The following is a 12,117-nucleotide window of genomic DNA, read 5'->3' on the forward strand; positions in this document are numbered from 1 at the left end:
AAAGAGAAGAGAGATAATGTGGTGAAATTAGTTTAAGCTGATATAAATGGAAAATACCCATTTTTTTTCCATTTTGAATGTTTTATGTTTTCTCTTTTCCTTTTTCAATTTTCATACTAAAAATCTTAAATTATGATTTAAATTATTGACCTATGATCTTAAAAAATGAAAAAATCACAATTGACCATTGTTGCATAAATTAATTATTCTAAAGTAAAACTTAATTAATTTATAATAATCAATATTAATTATTATTTTAACCACACATATTCATCTTATAATTATATATTTAACTCATATTTAAATATATAAATTCTTTTATTCCATTTCATTCTAAAATTAAACATAATTATATCTCATATAATTACTAATTCCCTTAATTCTAATTTGAACGTTTCAAATTAACTTATCACGCTATTCTAGAGCTAGTCCGTTACGAGCTAGTAAGAGATCTTGCGGACCTACAGATCATGGGCTCCAACGATCCGAGATTAATTGGCTAAATTCATTAGACCAGATTAATCTCTATTCATTAACTAATGAGTCATACCACTAAAGCCCATAGTTGCACTCTAAAAGAAGCAGTATGGCTCAGAAAGTTCCTGATAGATCTGGAAGTAGTTCCTAATATGCACCTGCCTATCACTCTCTATTGTGGCAATAGTGGAGCAGTTGAAAATTCAAAAGAACCACGAAGCCATAAAAGGGGAAAACATATCGAACAAAAGTACCATCTCATCAGGGAGATTGTACACAGAGAGACGTCATTGTCACTCAGATTGCTTCCCAAGACAACTTAGCTAATCCATTTACGAAGGCCCTATCGGCTAAAGTGTTCAAGGGTCACCTAGTAGGACTAGGTCTACGAGTTTTGAATCACTAGGGCAAGTGGGAGAATTTATGGGTATTATAATGCCCTAGTTTATTGTATTTGTACATTTTATTCTCTCCATGTAAACTCAACATTGTATATATTTGTATATATTGATCAACTGAAGTTTTAGTCCAAATAGGAGTATTGTTGGGTTTTATGTCCTAAAAACTCGCAGTTTGTAAAATGATAAACATTTTCTATTATCAATATACTTGTTATTGATCTCATAAATTGTATGAAAGTCTAAATCCAATAAACTAAGACTCATGACTATTTTATGAGTACTTGAACTTTATGTGGAGACATAAGAGTGGATCGGGTTCGTGTAAATAGTCAAAATGATCTATGGTACACGAATGAGGTTAGGTATCTTATTTTGATAACACCATTGATCCTAATTCGTACATGTTATGACATGAGGAGTGGGGGCATCCTATACAATGGGTTTGCATAAGATCAGGACCAAGAAATAAGTCACTCTTACTTTATAACGTTGTTTATTGTTTAAGACTGACTATTTCACCTAGATGATCTAGGTAACTCGATCTTAATCCTGAGCTAACTATGAACTCCTATTTATTCGAGATTGCCCTTAGATTTGCATAGTTGAGGGTTGGCTCAACAGCGCCGGCTCAATAAGACTCCCATTTCAGGGGTAAGATCGAATAGATAGCTGGGGACATAGGGTGTAAGACGGAGTTCACACCTACCCGATTTAGGGATAGGAGAAAGATTGTTCTCTCAAGTACTGAATCTAGGTCTTGAACAAGGGGCCCCACCCTCTCACTGGGCTGAGAGAGGTTGGTTTGGTGATTGGATCACAAACTAGTTGTTCATTAGAGGATCAGTAGGGACTTGAAGAATAAGACGTAATCTTGGGGGTAAAACAGATATTTGACCCAGCCATTATTACGAACAACCTGTGAAGGGTCGACTTGTTGATTATGGTTAAATCATGTGGACATAATATATCTACAGTGAGGGGACTATGGGCTTTAGTGGTATGACCCATTAGTTAACGAATGGAGATTAATCTGGTCTAATGAGTTTAGCTAATTAATCTCAGATCGTTGGAGTCCATGATCTGAAGGTCCGCGAGGTCCCCCTACTAGCTCGTAACGGACTAGCTCTAGAATAACGTGATAAGTTAATTTGAAACGTTCAAATTAGAATTAGGGGAATTAGTAATTATATGAGATATAATATGTTTAATTTTAGAATTAAATGGAATAAGAGAATTTATATATTTAAATATGATTTAAATATATAAAGCATATTTAAATATATAAAGATGGATATGTGTTAAAATTAATTTAATATTTGATATTAAATTAATTAAGTTTTATTTAATAATTAATTTATGAAATTAATTCATTTTTCATTTTTAAAATCAAATAGATTTTTAAATCAAAATTTGATTTTTAGATACAATTAAAAAAGGAAAAGAAAACTAAAACACAAAATGGAAAAATGGGTTTTTCCATTATCCATCACTTAACTAGTTCACACCTATAGTAATATATTTGCCTTGTCTTCTCCAAACATGAGCTACAACTCATGCAACTCTTCTCTTTGCATGTTGATATGCAATATAATGATGAGATTGGAGTGAAAATCGGGCATGAAATCTATAGAATTTTGAGAGAAAATTTGGTTTGAATAAAGGTTCTTCAACAAAGGTTGTTGCAGCGAGCTTTTCTCCTTCATTCCTTGATTCAAGCTTGTTTTGAGTCCCACAACTCAATCTAGAGCACCAAGAGAATAGTGGGAAAGATCTTGAGGTGGTCTACAACAAGATATGGAGAAGATTGTAGCTAGAGAAAGGGCTTTGAAGAAGTTTTACAAGAGGTATGTCTTGAAACCCATTTTTCTGCAGAAGCATGCTTTATATTATGCCAAAATTAGTGAATTTGAGTGCTTAGATGATTCTTGTGCTTCCGCTGCTATTGATACAATCCTATAGTATTGTGATGATGTCGTCATATGATGAATTCTTTGATGGTCTAGGTATATCTACAAATGGTTAAGTTGGAATAGTGGAATTCATTTGAACTTGGTTGACGTGGAATAATGGAATGATGCGCTCATAAGACAAGGTAACCGCATAAACTTAGCTGACATAAGATTATTCCTATCTCTAGTAAATACTTGCTTACATTGCTTAATGCGACCAATCACTTACCATCCCGGGCAGTTAGTTGTTGCTAACTTTACTCATAGACAAGCGTTGTGTCCGCCTATAGACAGGCGTTGCTACAGCTTCACACTAAGAAAATAAGGTTTTCTCACAACACTCACGCAACGCACACCTCTTGGTGGTTTACTACATGCTTCATATTTCTATGGCACATGATTAAGTATGTGATACTCTAGCAATCTCATTAAGTGATGCAATGAAAGTTAAGGATGTGTAAAGGAAGATGGAGATGGAATCGAAGGGAACGTAAAATTGCATAGAACACACAATGTATAATTTCTTTTTCCAAAATGTAATACAATAAAATATAAGAAAAGAAGAGAAAATGAAAGGACCAGCTGGAAGCAATGTCTTGCTTCTAGCAGATGTGTGTCAAGGATGTCGGTGGTGCCATGGAAGGGCAGTGGAGCTGACTCTCTCGAGATCTAACTCCGTTGAAGGCTCTGGTCGTCACTCGGAATGGATGAAGGAGATGAAGAACTCTCAAACTTTCTTCAAACGCTTTGGTCTGGATCACAAGAATCCACCCAAAGGTAGAAACTTTGAAATGAAATTCTACTCATCAGCTTCTATTTATAGAGCTTGATCGCCGACAACATTAATGGACCTGCTCTGATTCTGACATTCGCGGCGCGCTAGTCCTTTTCTGAATCTTTGCTGTTAACGGCGTGGTAGGTGAAATGTCAACATCATCTTTTGATTTTCCCGAGATATGCGTTGATGCGTTCATTCCACTAACCTTGCGTTGATCCCTCTATTATGCACTATCGTGTAGCTGCAATCATATAGTGACCACATTCGCTTAATACCGTAACTTCTACACGATGACTGNCCTGCTCTGATTCTGACATTCGCGGCGCGCTAGTCCTTTTCTGAATCTTTGCTGTTAACGGCATGGTAGGTGAAATGTCAACATCATCTTTTGATTTTCCCGAGATATGCGTTGATGCTTCTATTCCACTAACCTTGCGTTCATCCCTCTATTATGGTTATCATCGTGTAGTCGCAATTGTGCAATGACTGCATTCACTTGGTTACCGCAACTTTTACACGATGACCGCAATCGCTTGACGATAGCAACTCCTATGCGATGGATGCATGCAGTTGATTACTGCAATACCCATGCGTTGAACGTATGCATTCGCGTTTGCAATGGAGAATTTCTCCGCATGCGATCGTCTATGCGATAGCCCGGCTTCCACGTCTGCGTCCCCTTTTTGCGTTAACTACAAAGATAGACAATTTAACGCATACTAACACATAATAGTGGGTTAGCTGAGATTCTTAATGCTAAACGACGCAGACTCATTTTCTCATGAATTCCTAACATAATTGCTGCATATTCAGCTTAACGGCCTTCATAATTCTAAATAAAAGGCCTAAGATGACGTGCATTTCTACATGTCATCACACCCCCAAACTTAGAATCATGCTTGTCCTCAAGCATGCGTTATACTCAAGAAATTCTTAACTCACCTTCTTACTTTCCTTTGTGATGACTAATCTCTCAGAATATAATTTACTCATACAGCTGACCATGGCCGCAACGCTTTCCTCAACTTCGGCTGCTTCTTCAAAAGATATTTTCTAAGTTTAAATCTACCAAGCTTTTGCTCAAAAACTTTTTATTCATTCACCGCAACCTTGCGTTTAGCTTTTGAGAATGTGTTCATTTAAAACAATTCAAAACTATGCGATTACTTATTAGAATGCGGCATTGAACCTGGTTACGCTCTTCGTTTTGGCTTACCCCCACGTGTGTCATGCAGGTATCCAACTTCAATTGCGTTCCATATTTAACTCAACTCTTGTCTTGCTTGATTTGGCTTGCGTCGGACAGAGGAGTTGCGCTTATGTGTTGATCTTGGCACTTACCTTTGTTTTGGCTTGCCCCCACATGTGTCATGCGAATATCCAACTACGGATAAGTGCCTTTCACAACTTAACTCTTATCAACATAGGTTTCCCCATTGCGTTGACAGTGGAGTTGTTATTCTCAATATATATATATATATTGTAGAAATAATCGCAATGTAATGAACGCAATTCTCCGGGATCGCTACCACCCCCAAACTTAGAGGTTGGTAGCGCTTTCACCACAAAGCTAAAAACAAAATCAATAGGAATGCGGTAATAAATGTTTGAGCCAAGGTTTGCACATAATAAAACTTAAGACTTCTAAAATTTGAAGAAGCTATTAAAAGTAAGGAGCGCCTTGCGATGCGTAGTTAGTAGATGCGATGAATTATACGTACCATAATAGATGCATCGCAAAGGAACACAATCTGACAAGGAGAGTTTCAAAAGAATAATGCATAAAGGATAACAAGAAAGGACCTTAGGCGTAATAACGCATGTGATTATGCATTGGAATCCACGCGATCAAAGCCATGCGTTGAAGGATGAAGGGAATTCTTCTGTTGTAACTACGCACCGAGGAGAATTATTATCGCACCTACAAGGAGAAAACGCACCACAACCAAGGAAGCAACCGCTATCTAAAATAACAATGAAAATAACTAATCTAGAAAAACAAGGTAAAAATAGAATAGAAGACGTCTTTGGAGAAATTAGAGTGTTGTCACCACAAAGAGTCTCATATACAAGAGATTTCTCTCAACTGCTTGGGTCAAGAAGCTCGTCCTGACCATTGGAACCTCCGACAATTGGTGGGCGCATGCGACTGTTCTGCGCTTAAAACTACCTTCAGCTCATGCGACTAATTGCCCTCCTACCTCAAGGTAAATATTGGCTTTCGGCGCATCGCCTACACTTCAATAATAGTTGCAACTTGGTCGCACAAGCTGCAATACTCCTAAGATAAAAAGGTTGCCTGCAAGAACACAAAACTCAACAAATAATTAGCTGCCAAGTCCCCGGCAACGGTGCTAAAAACTTGATGATGAAATTTAGCGAACGCAATTATTCGATGCATGTCTTAAGTTATGCATTGATACTCATGCGTCGATGGTCATGCGTTGGAATAAGACTATGTGTTAACGAATGTATACGATGACCATGCGTTCTTGTCACAAGTTTTCTTGCGCTCACGCCAAGTATAATGCGAACGCAAGTTTCTAGGGTGATCCGAGGTCGAACTCAGAGACTTGTAGCTAGACGTATGCGGTAATGTGTTTGTGGTGGATAAATAAAAGAATGATGGGGGTTATAAGCTAATAACTACTCCTACTTCTAACTAACAGACAAAGCATTGGAAGTATGAATGAGAGGTAGAGACACGACAACTGTTGACGCGCAATAAATGCATGGAAAATAGATAAAATGTGAGGATATCTTCATCGCAACCCTAGGCTTGACCGCTAGGGCAACCTCAGCCAACGCAAGCTATGCAATCATGATACACACACACTTGAGCCTAACTTTAGGACGCATGCGATGTATATGCAAAGTGTCGAGAGGACTCATTCCTAAGTCTCTATTTCTACTCCTGTGCTCCCACAGATAAATAAGATGACCGCATATCACTGTATCCTACTTCTTGGACGCATGCAATATCCTCTCCGTAGGGTGCATACATCGTGTAATAGAAAACGAAGCTTATCTCTGAGTTCCCCATTCTTGCTTATGCATTCCAATCTGCTCTCTCGAGTCTTAGATTTGGTTTTTAGACTACTCTCTCAAGTATACCTAAATGATGAATGATGCTTTCATAAGACAAGGTAACCATATAAACTTGGCTGACGTAAGATTATTCCTATCTTAGTGAATACTTGCTTACATTGCTTAATGTGACCAACCACTTACCCTCCCGGGCAGTTAGTTGTTGCTGACTTTACTCATAGACAAGTGTTGTGTCCGCCTATAGACAGACGTTGCTACAGCTTCATACTAAGCAAATAAGGTTTTCTCACAACACTCACGCAATGCACACCTCCCGGAGGTTTGCTCATGCTTCATATTCCTATGCCGCATGATTAAGTATACAATACTCTAGCAATCTCACTAAGTGATGCAATGAAAGTTAAGGATGCTAAGTAAAGGAAGATGGAGATGGAATCGAAGGAAACATGGAATTGCATAGAACACACAATGTATTAATTTCTTAATCCAAAATGTAATACAATACAATATAAGAAGAGAAGAGAAAATGAAAGGACCAGCTGGAAGCAATGTCTTGCTTCCAACAGATGTGTGTCAAGGCTGTCGGTGGTGCCATGGAAGGGCGGTGGAGCTGACTCTCTCAAGATCTAACTCCGTCGAAGGCTCCGGTCGTCACTTGGAATGGATGAAGGAGATGAAGAACTCTCGAGCTTTCTTCTAACGCTTTGGTCTGGATCACAAGGATCCACCCGAGGGTAGAAACTTGGATGAAATGAATTTCTACTCATCAACTTCTATTTATAGAGCTTGATCGTCAACGGCATTAATGGACTTGCTCTGATTCTGACATTCGCGGCGCGTTGGTCCTTTTCTAAATCTCTGCTGCTAACGGCGTGGTAGGTGAAATGTCAACATATCTTTTGATTTTCCCGAGATATGCGTTGATGCTTCCATTCCACCAACCTTGCGTTCATCCCTCTATTATGGTTATCATCGTGTAGCCGCAATCTTGCAATAACCACATTCGCTTGGTTACCACTACTTCTACACGATGATCACAATCGTTTGACGATCGCAACTTCTATGCGATGGATGCATACGGTTGATTATCGCAACACCCATGCATTGAACATATGCGTTCGCATTAGTGATGGAGAATTTCTCCGTATGCAGTCGTCTATGCGATAGCCCGACTTCCGCATCTACGTCCGCTTTTTGCGTTAACTACAAAGATAGACAATTTAACGCATACTAATGCATAATAGTGGGTTAGCCGAGATTCTTATTGTTGAATGACGCAGACTCATTTTCTCATGAATTCCTAACGTAATTGCTGCATATTCTGCTTAACAACATTCATAATTCTAAATAAAAGGCCTAAGATGACGTGCATTTCTGCATGTTATCAAGTGCTTAGATGATCCTTGTGCTTCCGTTGCTATTGATACAATCCTACAGTATTGTGATGATGTCGTCATACGATGAACTCTTTGATGGTCTAGGTATATCTACAAATGGTTAAGTTGGAATAGTGGAATTCATTTGAACTAAAGGCATCACCACTGGTGGTATGGGAGTAGGTGGGGTTGGAATATGAATGGAGTGTGTTGGAATTGTTTGTGGTCCCGAAGATTGTACATATACATGGTCAGAATCAAATTATGGAGTACATTTAGATTGGATATTGTGACCAATCCAATCTTCATTTATATCATCCCCGGGTTACATGGCTCAATATTCTCATCTAGTGAAGACATGGTGGGAATATTATGTGATGGAATGGTTGCAAACCCAAAGTTTTGACTGGTTGGATTGGTCTGAATTGTTGGATTGCATTGCTGGTACATACTATCTATGCCTACTCCATGACTTTCATAAGGTGTAATAGATACAAACAATGACATCCAGGATGCAACACTACCTTCCAAAAATAAACTAAGATCTTCATCGTCGACTATGTCAATTGGGGGAACTGGGATGTTACACCTCCTCTTGAGTTGACCACTCAAACCCGAAAGGAAGTGTGAGGACTACAAATATTAGGAACTTCTACTGTCTAGGATTTTTTTTCAAAAAAAAAAAAACATAACTGAGCTATTACAGTTAAGAATATTTTATACAATACATTGTTGTTTATCAATTATGAAGTTATATTGCTATCATGTGTCTGAACCCTCCTAATACAGCTGCCAAGACGGGATGATTTCCGCAATCACTCCATCGACTGGTCCTAAGCCACGCCCTCTTTCTAATACCTGGGGGGGATTTAGAAAAACATTTGGAAAACATGAGCAAGAGTTCTCAGTGATGGTAAGTTCAAATTTAAATATTATTTGCTTATAAAACATTTTTGAGAAAGAAATATCACAGCATATACGACCATCGAATATATATACATTCGGTTTAAAAAAATAAGACGAAGTTGGCATGATCACATAATCCTCCAATTATGTAAAAAAATATTGGGATTGGTGTCCTAATTCTCCCAAAGTCTTGTTGTTTTGTAAAGATATACATTGTTCAATGAATAAAATAAGTATTATTTAATTCTGGCATTTACTCACATCCAATAAACAAAGCTCCTTGGTTATCTTATGTGAACTTAAGCATGTATATGTGATATACAAGTAGACATGCCTTAAGTGATAACCTAAATCAGTCTGTAGTATAAGGATTAAGGTGGGATACCTGATCCTGGCAACACTACGGATACGACCCGCTTTGTAGAGGTTTGCAAGTGTTGTAAAATACTACAGATGGTTGATCCTGACCATTCATGTGGAGATGTGGAGCGGGGGTGTCCTATACAAAGAGTTTGTATAAGACCTGGACCATGAGATAACTAGACTTTGTATATAACGCCGTTGATACTAGAGACTTGCATCTCACCTAAACGACCATAGGTGACACGACCTCAATCCTGAGTGTTTTGTGAACTCCTACTTTTGAGGGCGGTCCTTTGATTAGTATGGGTGAGAGTGGCCAGATTGCTAACTCAACATGCCTACCTTTTTGGGGACTTGTCTGATCTGGGAGCTGGGAACTCAATCCACAAGATGGAATTCACTTCTTTCCTGAAGCAGGGATAAGTAGAGAGATTGCTACCTTAAGGGCTAATTTCAGGGATTGAACATAGTGGCCACAGCTTCTCTTTAGAAGAGAAGACTCAGTCATAGTAAGACTATGACTTATGTTCATTAGAGAGATCAATGGTACTTAAGGAGACAGATGTAACTGCAGGGGCATAACGGTTATTGGCCCAGCTGTACTTACGAGCGATTTGTGAAGGGTTGTCACACTGCTGATTGGTTAAGATAGACACATAATATATCTATAGTGAGGAGAGTTCAGCTGTCGGTCTTTAGTGGAGTGTCTGGCAGTTAACAGATGGTGGATCCCATGACTAAAGAGTTTAGTCAGTTATTCACATATCGTTGGAGCTTCGGATCTATAGGTCTATGAGATCCCCTTGGTAGCTTGGATTCTGTTGAAGATCAGTTCTTGGTGTTGATTTGAAATGTTCAAATTGACAAAAGGTATTTTGATTATATATGATATAATTGGTATGTTGTATAAGATACATTTAGTGGATGATTGATGTAAATGAGATTTACATTAAGTACCATGGAATAGAAAAAGAATTATGGTTTATATGTTTCATGAAATGAAATATTAAAATTATAGGTTATAAATATAGTAGGATAAGTTGGTTATCATTTATGTTTATAATAATATTAATTATTAGATAATTAATTCTTTTTCTTTTAAATAACCAAAGTAGTGGGTGGTTATTGGATCATGGGAGGTTTCCTATTTTGAAAAAGAAGTTTTTTTTTTTTTTTTACAAAAGTTCGAAAAGGATTTTGAGTTTTTTCTCCGTGAAAAGAAACTCATGTAAGTCATCAAGTAAATATAGATTTACTAAACGACGGCTGGACGAGCTAAACGATCGTGCATGTGCGAGTTAAACGATCGTGCAGTGTTTACTAAACAATCGCATAGCTTTGCTAGACGATCACCGACCTAAGGTAAACGATCGTGTAGAGTCTGTACGCGACAAACCGAGCTAAACGAAGAGCTAAACGATTACATAGCTTTTGCTAGAAGATCACATAGCTTTATCTAAACGATTGGGCATCGACCTATACGATAGGTCTCCGCAATCTTCCACTTGCCCAATCGTGTACGCGATCGGTGTTTCCTCCGTTCGTCTGCCTCATACTAAGTCTGAACAGCCCACTCTATGGATTCTCACATCGAGAATACCAAGGTCGCCTTGTTGGTGGTGTCAGACTCAACTCGACATCGTCGAGGTTTTCTAGAGGTTGTTCATGGTGCTGTGGAGGCCGTTCGTGTCGCTAAGGACGAGTGCGATGTTTGTTCGTGTTGCAGAGGAGATCGTTGAGGACGAGCGCGAAGTGTTCGTGCTGTTTTTGTGCAATGTTGCGGTCATGTAGATCGAGCGCTTGTGGTTGCTGTTGTTCGATCAGAGTGCGCAATGGAGCGTGGAGACGCTTCTACCTATATGCGTAGAGTTTTACTCTCTGTTCCTTTGTATTTTACATGATGTAATTTCTGTATGAATCGCATAACCGTTTGTTTGAAGTCGACTCTAAATGATTTTTTGATTCATGATTGTAATTTGGAATAGTTTTGTTCCACTTCTCATGGAAATTATGATTCCGATTTTCTTAAAAAAAATACCATAAATCGGTTTGAGGAAACAATTTTAATACCCCAAACAACCCATTGAATGTTCACATGTCGACAATTTCTACTAGGCATACTCGGGCACGTGGATAACCCCAGCCTGATATATTGGCAATTCTAATCCAATGTCCACGAAGCATGCTAATGATATCCAGGTACAATTTTTCAGTTTCCAGTCAAACAAATAGGAACAAACATCCAAGCCAAGGTTCACAGAGAAACAGTCATCCAAACAAAATAACAATAATAATAATCCAAGAAAACATATATTTTCAAATCATGCCAAATTTACCAAATTGGTACAAATATATAATACATCTAACCATTCAAAAATATAAACCACTCACCGTCAATTTGTTTTCATTTCGAACTCCCGTCCCACAAGTTTTTGATAAATTCTGAAATTTAGTTAATATTAATTTTGTCCAATTTGCAAAATTTTCCTATTAACCCTAATTAGGGTTTACTTTAAATTAACCCCTTAATCAACTTCAAAATTGACTTAGGATCCCAATTTCTTCTAATTGCATATTAACGCATCCTATTAATACCATCAGACTCTTAATTATGATTAGAAGTACCTTAATTATCTTCATTTGAATTTTTCATCTTTTAATAACGGACAAAAAATGACAAACAAAAGTCAAACATAATAGGTCAACTCTTTCTTCAACCTACAACCCAAAATTTTCCAGATTTCGGCCAGCTTTTTTGGCAAGCTTCCGACGATCAAATTTTCTTAATTCAGCCATACCTACTCTAATAAATCAAGACA

This window comes from Benincasa hispida, chromosome 3 (genome assembly GCF_009727055.1).
Source record: "Benincasa hispida cultivar B227 chromosome 3, ASM972705v1, whole genome shotgun sequence".
In the NCBI taxonomy this organism is placed as follows: Eukaryota; Viridiplantae; Streptophyta; class Magnoliopsida; order Cucurbitales; family Cucurbitaceae; genus Benincasa; species Benincasa hispida.